We start from the raw sequence: 13859 nt of genomic DNA, 5'->3' as shown, positions 1-13859 counted from the left end.
TGCACAGAAGAGAATCCTTTAAATAGCACCATACCAAAAAAAAAGTTGGTTTCCCATCTTTCGATAAAAACTTTGTGTCTTCATTCACTTAGCAAATATGTAAGGAGCATGCCAGTGATGTATTGGGAGAATGGTTTCTAGGGGGAAAAATGATGTATTTGTGGTGTTTGTCAATTTCTGGTGTAAATATTCTTAGCACGCCCATTTCACCTACAAACAGAACATCACTGGATACAGAGTTGGGGAAAGATGCATGTAATTGATTCTCATGAGCTGGCATAAACCTGCTGCAGCACCCCACTGAAAATACCTGTTCTTTTGCAGACATGATGTAAGATAATGATGCTACCAAGATACATGACAGCATGTGCCCGCTTCTAAGGAGCTCATAATGCAGCCAGCAACACAGAGTGTGTGTGAAAACCTTTCTTCTGCAGTATGACATTATCCAAGTTTATTACAGAGGCATTCTTTCATGAATGTTATGGAAAGTATAACTAGAGATACGCAGGCGAGCATGTGTCTTAGTCTATTTCTGCTTCTTTAAAAAAAAAAAAAGAAATACCTGAGACTGGATCATTTCTAAGAAACAGAACTGTATTTTCTCACAGTTCGGGAGGATAGAGAGTCAAAAATCAAGGCACCTGCAGGATCAGGGCCTGGTGAGAACCTGGTGTCTGCTTTCAAGATGGTGCCTTGAATGTGTGTCCTTGCAGGGTGGAACGAATGAAAAGGCAAAAGGAATGAAGAGGTGAACGTGCCCCCCAAGCTTTTTTTAAAGCACTCATCCTCTCCATGAGGGAAGAGCTCTCATGGCCTAATCACCTCCCAAAAGCCCACCTCTTAATACCGCTGTATTGAGGATTAAGTCTCAACACAGATTTTGGAGGGGACACAAACATTGAAACCACAGCAGGAGAGGAAGGAAGAAGCCATGAGTGTGTGCTGCCGTACTCAGGTTCCCATAAGAAATACTGAAATTGTTCATCTCAAGAAATGTATAGGCCGGGCACGGTGGCTCATACCTGTAATCCCAGCACTTTGGGAGGCCAAGGCAGGCAGATCATGAGGTCAGGAGTTCAAGACCAGCCTGATCAACGTGGTGAAACCCTGTCTCTACTAAAAAAATAACAATCACACACACACAAATTAGCGGGGCATGGTGGCGCGTGCCTGTAATCCCAGCTGCTCGGGAGGCTGAGGCAGGAGAATCGCTTGAACCCAGGAGGCGGAGGTTGCAGTGAGCCAAGATAGTGCCACTGCACTCCAGCCTGCATGACAGAGCAAGACTCTGTCTCAAAAAAAAAAAAAAAAAAGAAAAAGAAAGAAAAGAAGAGAAAAAAAGAAATGTACAAGAAATTAGGAAAACATTCATAATTTGCAGATAATCACTTGATATATAAAAATAAAATGCATAAATTCTAAACTAGGACCAAAAAGTTTAGTATACCCCATGAAATGTAATAAAAGATGGGAGAAATATGGGAAATAGAACACATGAACGAGGATGGAAGAAATAAGACAAAACAATATCCATATTCAATGTAAAAGGCCTGAATTTCTTTGTCATAAGTCAGACATCAGATTGAATTTAGAAAATAGCTGTAAGAAACAAATTTAGCAAAAAAAAAAAAAGGAGAAAAAATGGTTATAGCAGTATAGAAAAATATTTTTTAAAAATAAAAACTCATGAAAATCAATACAGTAATATTAATATAGACAAAACATAACTCCAGGTAAAATCACAGTCAGTGACAAGGGCTTTGCACTGTCACGGGAGAACTAGAACTAGGTGTTATAATCACGAACATATGCACAAAATATGCGCCCTGTGTTTCTGTAGATGAGACTTAGTTGATCATGAATTTGTAGTTGCTATTTCTATTATTTATCAGAAAACAAGGGCTATCAAAAAGGCCTGGAAGTGGTGATGGGTTCAACTTTGGACATGTGAAGTTTGGGGCCACTGGGATTCTCAGGGTCACGTGACAGAGCTGATCAGAGATGAGGCATTCACCTTCAGGAACATGTTTGGAATATTATCCTTTCCCTGCAAAGATCCAAAGACAATTTTTTACTAAAATATTCTGATCATCACCATCAAGAGATTTGCACATAGAATGAAAGTACATTAGAGTGGTAATGATAGAGAGGTATTTTTCTGACAAAGGATGGGATGGATGGAATAATAGAGTCAGAAAAACAGAAGGAACAGGGAAAATGTCTTGAAAGTACTTAAAACCTTGCTTGACTCTTAAGGAAAGTTGCTATATAGGCTACAGGTGATGGGTAAATATTCACCATGTATCTTTTGAGGCATAAAGCGTTTTGCTTCCCAAGCATTGCCTATATAAAGACTTAAATGGCTGTGCCCTCCTGTAGCTTGAGATATTGCTTCTGTCTATCACAGTGGAAACCTGTCCAGCAGAATCTCTTATCTGTCAACCAGATGAAGCTGGAGCCTTTCCTGGCTGCTCTGATAATCAGCATTAGAGGGAAGGGGTGGCAGTCTCCACTGCAGAATGATTTGTGTCGATTGCCGGGTTTTAATGAGGAGTGGAAAGCATTGTGCATCTTCAACAGTGTGTATGCTAAATCACTGGCTTTCACAACCTCCCTAGAAAAGCCATTTGTTCTGTAATTATGTAACACCCATATATATGTCACAGAAAGGCAGTGAGTTTACTATTTTAAATTAAATTTTAGTAGTGCTAGGAATCTCCGCAAGCCAAGCCGGAAAACAGTCTACCCCATCGTGTCTTCATTCTCTTCGGGTATCCCACCACAAAGAAACTCTTTTTTGTTTGAGACGGAGTCTCACCATGTCACCCAGGCTGGAGTGCAGTGGCACGATCTTGGCTCACGGAAACCTCTGCCTCCCTGGTTCTAGTGATTCTCATGCCTCAGCCTCTTCAGTAGCTGGAATTACAGGCATCCACCACCATGGCCCAGCTCATTTACTTTTTTGGGGTTTTTTTTTATTTTATTTTTTTGTATTTTTAGTAGAGATGGGATTTCACTATGTTGGCCAGGCTGGTCTCAAACTCCTGACTTCAAGTGATGCTCCCTTCTCAGCCTCCCAAAATGCTGGAATTACAGGCATGAGCCACCGTGCCCAGTCAAAACTCTCTTTTAATGTAAAAGTTTTGTTTTGCTTTTTTTTCCTAAAAAGTGAAAATTGTTTTAAAGCAGAGAAGAGCACCATTTAATATGGCGAGATTCAGAAGTGGGCACCGCGTTTTGCACTTTTCAAGCTTCCCACAGTCGCAAGCTGAATGGCTCCTCTCCCCACTCTCCAGCAAGAAGCAAGGAAGTGTTTCCTTTTTCCCTGTCATCCTGGAAGGCAGAAATGTAGGGCAAAACCCTGGGCTTGAGCATTGTGCAAAATCAGGCACAGTGGCTGCCCTCGCTGTGAGCCATTCACTACATTATTAGTATTGTCAGGTACTTAGCCAAAATGTTCATTACTTCATCCATACCTAATGTGTTTCCTCAAAAAACATGCTCCCAGAAAAAGTGATTTGTTTTTATTGAGTGCTATCTGCAATGAACATCCTCCTCTTCCCCCTCAGCCTGCATATCTGACTCGAGACAGCTTCTGTCCCACAGAGGTGAGGGATGGGGTGGGAAATCTGTGGAACTCTGGATTTCTTGGGATCCAACTAGGAAAATTCCGGGTCTTCTAACAGAGAGCATTTAATAGAGGAAATTGTTGTATGAGCAATGGACCAATTGAAAAAGGAGGCTGGGGCAAAACAGAGAATAATGGCATGACAGGAAGCTACTCACCAAACTTGGGAGGGCCTGTGTCAGCGGATCCCACAAGCCAGAGCCTTCAGGTGGGAACCGCCGGAGGAGTACCCGGCAGGAACTGGGACCCTGGCAAGAGAGATTGTCCAGCAGAGCTGGAGCCACGAAGGAGACACCACCATTTCCAAAAGTGTCTCACGGAGCCAAGTGGCAAGGAAATGCCCGTGCTCTCCGCTTTGCTGCCCTCCCACCTTCCTGTAGTGCTTCCATTCCCCAAGCCAGCCTGGAAGCAAGAAGGCAGGGGAGCCTGCACGTGGCACTTTCTGCTGTGCAGAGTGAGGAGATCAGAGCCGATGTGAGGGGCTGCGCTCATGCTCTCCGCTGCCCTCCCCCCTGCTTCCATGCCTTTTGTCTCATGACCTTGAAATCACTCTTACTAAATGGGCAGTTTCTATTTCCACACCACGAATCTGGGCCCAGATATGTGACTTGCATTGGCCCGAAGAGTGGGACAGAATGACCATGTGTGAGTCTGGACCGAGGCCTCAGGCAGCCTTGAATGTTTCCACTTCTGCGTTTCTGCCATCACCAGAAGCAGCACATGTCAGGGCTGGCCCTCCAGACCCTAGGGGTATAATGAGAGACATATGGAGCGAAGCTTCTGCAGCCAAGCCTAGCCCAGAGCCGAGGCCACAGCTGACCCTTGGATTAATGAACAAGACAGACCATTCCCAGATGATGTGCAAATCCAGCCAAGATCATTTAAGTTTATCTTAGATCTGCTGGTTCCCAGCCAACCTGCAGATGTATGGGTTATAATAATAAAGTGTTATTTTAATACGTGAGGTTTGGGGGTAGCTTTTAACGCAGCAAGGGTAAACGGATAAAGATAAGATGCATGTGAAAGCAAACCATCCGTTGACTACACTAACATATCACATAACTATAAAACCAGAGAAAACCTATAACGGTTTCTGAGACCCAGCACAAGGATCTTCTTGGTTGCCTCAGAACATCCCGCTTTACATCCGCTAACACTAAATTTAGTGAGCCAGGTGGTCCTGCTTCCCACAGGAATGTGACTGCTGTGGCTGATACAGGACACAGGCATGTCCCCAAGCCCTGAGTGATGGGCCAGCCATGAGAGCAGGCTGCCTTGGTAGTGCAACCCGAAAAACAAGGGCTGCTCAGATGAGGTCACCTGAGCAGGGCCCAGACTGATGGACATGAACTCCTGGGAGAGCAAAGAGCACAAGTGGCGCTCCAGAGAGAGGAAACGGCCTCAGCACAGGCACCTGGGCAGGAGGGCAGGAGCATCAGGCATTTGAGTTGCCTTGAATCTACAAGTGTGGCAAGAACTCCAGGTGCCTGTGGGGATCCATGAGGGTGAGGCGGTCAGTCTGGGCTGGAGACGCAGGAAAGGGCCATGGACAGCAGAGGGACCAGGACCCTGGCCAAGGTGAGCCACAGGGAGGGTTTGACCCCAAGACGCGTGTGAAATTAGGCAAAAATTGTGTACCGTTACAATTACTCTTGAGAATCTCTAAAATCCCAGTTTTTGTGTGTGTATTAGCTACATACCCCCGTGTAATAAATTATCCCTAAGACTTAGTGGTTTAAAACAATGAGTATTAGTTATCTTGCAGGTGTCTTCTGAGGGGAGTCAGGAATTTGGGTGTGGTTTAGTGGGGTGACTGTGGCTCAAGTTTCCTCTTGGGGTTGCATCAGGTTGTCTGCTGGGACCGTGGCCCTATCTGAAGGCTCCATGCAGGGAGGACCTGCTTTGATGCTCATTCCCACAGTCAGGCAGAATTCAGTTTTCCCCAGGAGTTTTAACTGGGGCCTCAGCGTCTCTCTGTCTTTTGGAAACAGGCCTTCCTTGGTCCCTTCCCATGTGGTTCCCTCCAAAGGGCAGTTTACAACATGGCAGCGGGCTTCCCCCAGAACAAAGGAGTGAGGTCAATGTCTTCATAAGATATTCTCAGAAGTGAATACCCACTGCTTCTGCCATATTCTATTGGTCATAAATGATTCACTATATCCAGTGCACAACCAAGGGGAGGGGACTCCAAAGGGTACAAATACAAGAGGCAGGGCTCGTTGGGGTCATCTTAGCAGCTGTCTACCACATCCTGATTAGCCATATGACGTGGTGGCAGGATGCTCACTCTGGGACCGGCACATGGGCACTGAGACTGACTGGAGAGTGTCAGGCTCCCATGCTCACTGGATGTTGTGAGTGGTTCTGTCTCTCACCTGAGTATATGTTAATGTTATGCTGAAGATGTGTGGTTTAATATATTTAAATTAAATATGCATAACACATGGCACTGGTCTAATTTTTGATATATGCGTGTGTGTATGTGTGTATGTGTATGTGTGTGCGTGTACATACGAAATAAATAACTCCAGAGGACTGACAGTGAGTTAGAGGAGGAAGGTGAGGAATGAATGGGCACAAGAAGCCAGTTCAGAAGAAATGGTCCAGATGGGGAACAGGAAACATCTTTGGACAGACATAGATGGAGGGAAGTATTTGAAAGGCATTTAAGATTTCAAAAGGTCAGCGCTGGTGATGGACCAGTTTGATCCAGAGAGAAGACGACAAAGGGTTAAGATTTCTCCTACATTAAATAGGATTTCTCATGTATTCAACCTAGGTCATGCTAATACATCAAAGCCGGTGTCTGGGGTTAGGAGGGTGCAATTCACAGGAGAAGGGCAGATACCCTTTGTCTTAAGTCCAGGATTCCCCTGGGATTTCTGCACCACAGCCTCAGCCGTGCTTCCCGGTGTGCATGGTGCAGAGCTCAGGGAACAGGAGCAGCACCGCTGCACTGGGTGGAGGTGAGGGGCTGGAAGGTCAGGCCCCTGACCATCCTACAAACACATTTCCCATTGCCTGGTAAAATTTAGGGTACAGGTTGCCTCTTGATTTCTTTCAACGCAGGGATCCCTCTCTGAGAAGAGGAGGTTTTATGTATACGTGCTTTTTATGATGTTATGTTTTGAAGTGCGCTATTCCAAGGGTTTGGAGCAAGGAAAGAGGAATAGTGGGTGAGTGGAGGGAGCTGGCTGGGTGTCTGGACAACACGGTAGGGTCCCTTCAACCTTTCCTACGTGTCTGCATTTCCTGGCCCTCCATGCTGGGCACGGCCACCTGCTTTGTGCTTCAGCTACCCAGGGACGCCTCCTTCCCTACCTGCCTCCTCAGCCTTCCACTGGAAAGATGCTGAAAGATGCTCATTTGCCACTCAAGATTTAACAAGTCTGACGGTTGTTTTCCTTCTAATATCAAGAGGTTCACATTGCCAGGTACTCTGGTTCATAATAAGAGTTATTTCTCCCTGGAGAGGCATTCTCTGATCTTGTTAAAGATGGGATTGTGACAGTATCTATAATTAAGAATAGTTAGATGCAAATGTGGGAAGACGTGTTTGAAAACCTCTGGATGATAATCTCCATTTAATCATTAAGTTAAATTGAATGTGACTGAACACTCAATCTTGCCTCATGCAGCCGCCTTTGTGGCAGCCATAGAGCTCTCTGTGCATTGGACACTCCGTTGGTGGTGGATTCTGTCCGAGTGGGTTTGTAGGGGTTGTTCCCAGAGCACCGATTTTAAAACCAGCTTTTCCTTTTACACCTGCATACAGTGTTCATTGACTCTCATTCCCGATGTATTTTGCATGCCACCCAGTGAAAGGAGGGAGAAATACAGACAGGACTCCATAAACCACATGGGCCCAGGAGGCTTGGCAGAGGCCAGTTGTTGAAATCATCAGAATTGTATGAACCTTGCATTTCAGTCAAAGGCATCGCCAGGGACAGTGTAGTTACTGCAAGATCTGCTCGACACAGGAGTGGCTGGAGTTAGTAAGTGGCCATGGCGTGAGCTGCTTCCTTCTGTTTAATAATTTTAAACTTTGAAGTATTAGTATTTTTATTGATGCCTAGACTGCTTCCAAAGTAATCTGGAAACACAACACTGAGGTTATAAAATAAAAAAGCAGTCAACATAAATAAAAAGATGAGAGACCACTTCCAGTCCTCGAGTGGGGCAGCTGGGCATGAGGGGAGGCGCAGATTGAGCCTGATGGGAAATCCTAGGCCAAGTCCTACTGCTGTGACCAGAGGCAGCAATTAACCCTGAGCTTCCTAACAGCCAAGGGACAGGGAACACAAACCGGGTCACATGGCCCTCAGGCCTGATAAAGAGGAGAGATTGCCACCAAGAGAGTCACCTTCCTGGTACTGAACATGGAGGGGGATTTTCCTGAATGTTCACCACAGCAGCCTACGACAAAGACATGTTCAATAATAAGGTTGGTTTTTATGTTTCATTATTTTTTTATTTCTTTATTTTTTATTTTTTGAGACAGGGTCTTGCTCTGTCACCCAGACTGAGGTGCAGGACCACAATCACAGCTCACTATAGTCTCAACCTCCTGGGCTCAAGTGATCCTCCCACCTCAGCCTCTGGAGTAGCTGGGATTACAGGTGCACACCACCACGCCAGGCTAATTTTTGTATTTTTTGTGCTTTTTGTAGAGACAGAGTATAGCCATGTTCCCAAGGCTGCTCTCAAATTCTTGAGCTCAAGCTATCCACCCACCTTGGCTTTCCAAAGGGAAAGGATTGCAGGCGTGAGCCACTGCACTGGACTGAAGCTACAAAGTCAGCAGCAGGATTTAGCTGAGGATTTCACATCAGGCTCAATCTGCACCTCCCCCTGCATTCAGCTGCCCCACCCAAGGATTAGACCCAAGGATCTTTTTTTTAGATCTTTGATTCCTAAAAACTACAGATGAAATTCTGAAAACAATGCATTAAGTTTCAAGAATATTTGTCTGGGCTGCTATTTAATAATATGTTGACATCAGTAAGGAGTAATTCACTTTGGTTACCTTGGCCCTTTTTCCTGGACATCCTAACCCTCCAGATAATCTAGAATTTTCCCTCTTTCCTTCTTGTTCATTCTTCACCTAGGCCAATTTCCATGGCCTCTACACCAGCCGGTGAATCTCAAGGTCACCCAGGAGGAGTTGCTCTGGCAGATTGAAGATGACTGCATTCTCTTTTACACTCACTCCAGTGTTAAGTTTTTGTTTCTGGTCCCTCCACTGGAATCTGGGTGGGATCTGGAATTGCTGTGACCAGCAGAATACAATGATAGAGATAAGCCTGTGCCTTGAGAAATGGCAGCTTTCACTTGCCATCTCTAGGATGTTTATTCTAGGGGAAGCCCCCCGACCATGTTAAATGTCTGACTACACTAAGCTGCCATGCTGTCAGGAAGCTCAATCAGCCTCAGGAGAGGCCTTGTGGCTGTGCCAGTCAGCACGAGCAGTTCCAGCCCAGGAACCAGACACATCTTGGACATTCCAACTCCAACCACACCAGTTGGGGAAGTACCAGAGCCAAAGATATGTGAGCTCAGTGGAGCAGACTCAGCTGGCTCCAGTCCATCAAACCACTCCAGCTGAGGATCCAGGCTGTGCTCTATCCAAATTCTGGAACTGCAGAAGCATAAGCCTATAAAACGTTGGTTACTTTATACCATCATATTTTGTTTGTTTGTTTTTGTCTGTCTTATGCACAGATAACTAACAGAGGGTTTGAACATTGGAATGTATATCCTCATCCATTCTTCCATCCAATTGTTACTTGGAGCTATCCAAGGACACCCCACCTCCAGGCCCCTGCATTATCCAGCTGGCACTAGGAGAATTTTAAAAAATATATACGGAGAGAGATCGAGAGAGAGAGATGACAGAGAGAGAGAGAGAAAGAAGGCAGGTGACAGAGAGGAGAAGAAAAAAGAGAGAGCTGAGGAAAGAAGGGAAAGAGAGAAGGGGTAGAGAGAGATGGACTAGATGGATAACAGATAGAAAAATAGATATTTGGTGACTGAATGGATAAATGGGAGAAAAACTAAGCATTGGTGCCTTAGCAATGTGAAAAGAGGTGCCCTGTCTCAGATGGGCTACTCAGGCCAAGCACCTGGAATTCAGGAAAGGAGACTTGTCCAAATGTCATACTGGTTTATGTCTACAAGAAAAAAGGGCCCAGTTGGTCCAAATTAGTATTTTAATTTGTTTTCCTGCCACTACCATGGACCAGCAGAATTCACCACACTCAGGAGAGGGTTTCTAATTCACTGGCAGAGATGATTTATAGCAGACTTCATAAAGCAAAGTACCCTTGCTTGATGGTTGAAGAAGAATGAAATAAAATAAAATTGCTTGTTGTCTCTCCACAAGACCATCCCCGAGGCTAATTGGGCTTCCTCACAGCATGGTGGCTTAGTGTGGTCAGCTGGTTTCCCCCAGAAAGAGTGTCCAAGAGACAGCAAGTGAAAGCTGCCATTTCTTAAGGCTCAGGCTTGTCCCTTTCATTGTATTCTACTAGTCACAGCCATTCCAGATCCCAACCAGATTCAAGGGAAGGGCCCAAGGACCTCCCTGTCATGGAATTAGTGTCAAAGTGTTTCTGCTGCCAGCCCCACTCTCTAAAGAAGAGAATGTGAGGCTTGGCCTGGAAGGCTGGTGCCAGAGCAGAGTCAGGGATCCTCCCTGGATCTTCTTCCATCACTGAGTGACAGCCAGAGCCATGGGAGAGATCTTTCATGATGGAAATAAAATTTTCCTTTTTATTGGTATATCTACTGCAAATAATTTTATATTCATTCTTGTCACACCAAGTAAACTTCCAAAACGTGTTCCGGGCTGCCACAGCCTGTTATGCAGAGTGGCACAAGCTACATGACGTGTTATCAAGCTGCAAGTCTTGGAACTTCGAATAAATTAAATAGTAACAGCCTTCATAAATTGTGTAAGTTCCAGGGACTGTGCCTGAGACCTCGAGCCAAGAATTGACAGACATTCTGCTTCGGAGAGAGCACATTCATCTTGGAATTCCTTTAGTCGTGTGTCAATTGACAATGAAGACTTTCTGTGAAAGCTGCGTTAAGTCAAGCATATGAAGAGAGGCGGTAAGGCCTGATTGTGAACAGAGAAGAATGTCCCTGAGGTCACCCTGGCATGAAAAGTTGCAGCCCAGTGACAACTTTGCAAGAAACTTGCACTGCCATTCCCAAGTCACCTGAGCAGATGGCAGTGAGTGTTCATTCTCACCCTTTATGGCTGAAGTCAAAGGAGAGATGAAAATGGGTGCAGACAGGAAGACTCGTCCTGCCCCCAGGTCAGAGGTCCCAAGTTTCTTGGAATGAGGCATTGTTAATATCATGTTTGCTTTCCATTTGCTCCCACATGACAGTGATCTTGCCATCTTGCAGAGGGAGCAAGGGAGTCACAGACCCCTGAAGGCGTGAATCCCTATTCAGAGTCATGTTTCCACTGGTGGAAGTAGGTAGGAACCCAGGCCTCTGTAGCCTCCTGAGAAAGCTGAGCCGCTCACCTTCTCATGGAGCCTCCTCAACCTGATGGCCAAGATTCCTGATCTGACCACACTCGTGTTTCCAGACTCAGGTTCTGTTGCTTCTTGTCACAGGCTACTTGCTTCTGCCAAGCTAATCTCTCGCCAATTCCCCATCCCCAAAGCCCACTGCTTGGGCTGAAGCTATGTCTGCAATCCTGAAAGATGCCGAGAGCCCTTGGCCTGTGTTTGGACTCCGTGCTCCGACCCATCTCAAGTCTGTTCAACCCATTCCCTTAGCTAGTGAGCCACTGCCTCCACACTCAAGCCCCTGAATTACTGCTTTGTTTGTTTGTTTGTTTGTTTTTGAGATGGAGTCTTGCTCTTGTCACCCAGGCTGGAGTGCAATGGTGTCATCTTGGCTCACTGCAACCTCCACCTCCTGGGTTCAAGCGATTCTCCTGCCTCAGCCTCCTGGGTAACTGGGACTAGAGGCACCCACCACTACACCTGGCTACTTTTTGTATTTTTAGCAGAGACGGGGTTTCACCATCTTGGCAAGGCTCGTCTCAAACTCCTGACCCCCAGTGATCTTCCCACCTTGGTAGCACAAAATGCTGGGATTACAGGCGTGAGCCACTGCACCCTCTCTGCCCCTCTGAGGTAGGCCCTTTGGGGACTGGAGCCATGCCTCACTCTCTGCCCCTGGGGGACCAGGTCCCTGTCTCAGTCCTGTCTCTGCTCCTGAGGGAACAGGGCCCTGTTTCAGGGCCTTCTCTGCCCCGCTCAGGTGTGCATGGTGGAGGAGCTCAAGAATTGCTGAACCAAAAGGTGGAACCCAAATGGCTTACGTGGCTCGGTCCTTAGGTGTTTGGAATGGAAACTTACCTGTACCTACCACCTCTCTCTTGCTGTGTTCCCCAAGGGGTCCCCACTGAGTATCCAGGGAGCCTCAGCAGACTGAGCAGGTTCCTAAGAATGGGCCTGAGCAGCAGGTCTTGGCTGGCGTCAGAGCAAAAGCCGGGTCATGGGGGGATCGTGCTCCACTGGGGAAGGCTGGGAGCACCTGGCCAGCTCAGGCAGGGGGATACAGGGACCACAACTCACTGTAGCACAAGCAAGAGCAGGATGGATGCGAAGTCTCTGGGGTCCCCTCAGGTGACAGAAGCTGATGTTGGGGGCCTGTGTCTCCCAAATGGCCCTCAGGGGCCGAGTACCAGAGCACAGAGGGGTGGGGTACTCTGTGAGGCCTCATCGGCCTGGACATCCTCGTATTTGGCTGGGGAGAGGTAGATTCTTTGTTGAAAAGGGCACCTGGTCCCAATGTCTGACCCTGCCACCTAGCAGCTCCATAAAATTGGAAAAACACATCCTTTCCCTCTCGGAGTCCACTTGACTGCAGGTGGGGCTGCTTTGAGATCCAGTACAGTAATATATGCCACAGTGTTTTCCATTTGCTTTAATAATTTGCTTATTATGATTCTCAATTTGGCTTTATTGATTTACATTGAGAGGTAGAGAGAGAATAAGGAGAAGGTTGATTAGATATTCAAGAATAGGAAACACACATCTAGGATATTAAGATCATCTAATTAAGGGAATTCAGTTTTATCTTTCTCCGCTATTTCTCCCAAGACCCCTGCCCTACTGAGAAGCTGGCCCCCGGGCCCCTGTTTCTGTTCCCATGGTGATGTCTACCTGCCAGCCAACTACAGACTGCTGTACAGACAGTGACTCTGGAGAGGGCATGAGTACCTGCCCAAGGTGGATTAACTGAAGGACCTTCCCTCCATCCATATTCTTCTGTACTGGAGGTGATGATAGAACTAGGTCACATTCATCTCAGTGTTAGCTAAACTCCATTGGATTCATCATACTGTCCTGCCTCCACTTGTCCACCTGTCATTCATTCCTAACTGGCCCCCATCAATCATGTGCCCTCATGACTCCATGGAAACAGTCATTGTAAAAATCACAGGGACGGTGACATCTCCGAGTGGTTTTCTTCTATGTCCCTTGTACTTGGCCTCTCAGCAGCACTCTGCACTGCTGACTTTCTATGTGGAGACTCTTCCTGGGATGGCGTAATTCAGCCCATCTTCCTACAGACGTTGGGTGCTCCCTCTGCATTTGCAGACCCTCCCTGCTCCAACAGGCCACCAAATATCAAAGGCTCCTTCTCTCTATTTATAGCCTCCTTCTCTCTATCAAGGCTCCTTCTCTCTATTTATAGCCTCTCTAGAAAATCTTGTCTATTTCCATGATTTTAATTGCCGCCTGCAGTCAATCAAATGCCCATAGTACATTTCTATCTTCACTCAGACTCTGTGCTCCAAATCTGTATCCATCAAACAGCCATTGGACATCTCATAGCTGTTTAATCTCAACATATTAAAAAATTATCTCACAATCTTCTCCTCCAACCCTGGTGTGCCCCAGCATTTTCTTTTCTAGGAAGTATCTCCACCATACAATCAACTGGACAAACTAGAACTCTAAATTCCTTCCCAAACTCCTCTCTCTCCTTTATCCAACCACCAAAGGTAATCCTGAACCAAGCCCTGGAGAGATTACTTTCTGTGTTAGTCTTTTCTTGTGTCACCATAAAGAAATGCCTGAGAGTGGGTGATTTGTAAATAAAAGAGGTTTGCCTGGCTCACCATTCTGCAGGCTATAGAAGCCTGGCTCCTGCATCCACTTCTGGTGAGGTGTCACGAAGCCTCCAGTCATGG

This window comes from Chlorocebus sabaeus, chromosome 9 (assembly GCF_047675955.1).
Source record: "Chlorocebus sabaeus isolate Y175 chromosome 9, mChlSab1.0.hap1, whole genome shotgun sequence".
Classification (NCBI taxonomy): Eukaryota; Metazoa; Chordata; class Mammalia; order Primates; family Cercopithecidae; genus Chlorocebus; species Chlorocebus sabaeus.
This window is presented reverse-complemented; position numbering follows the sequence as displayed.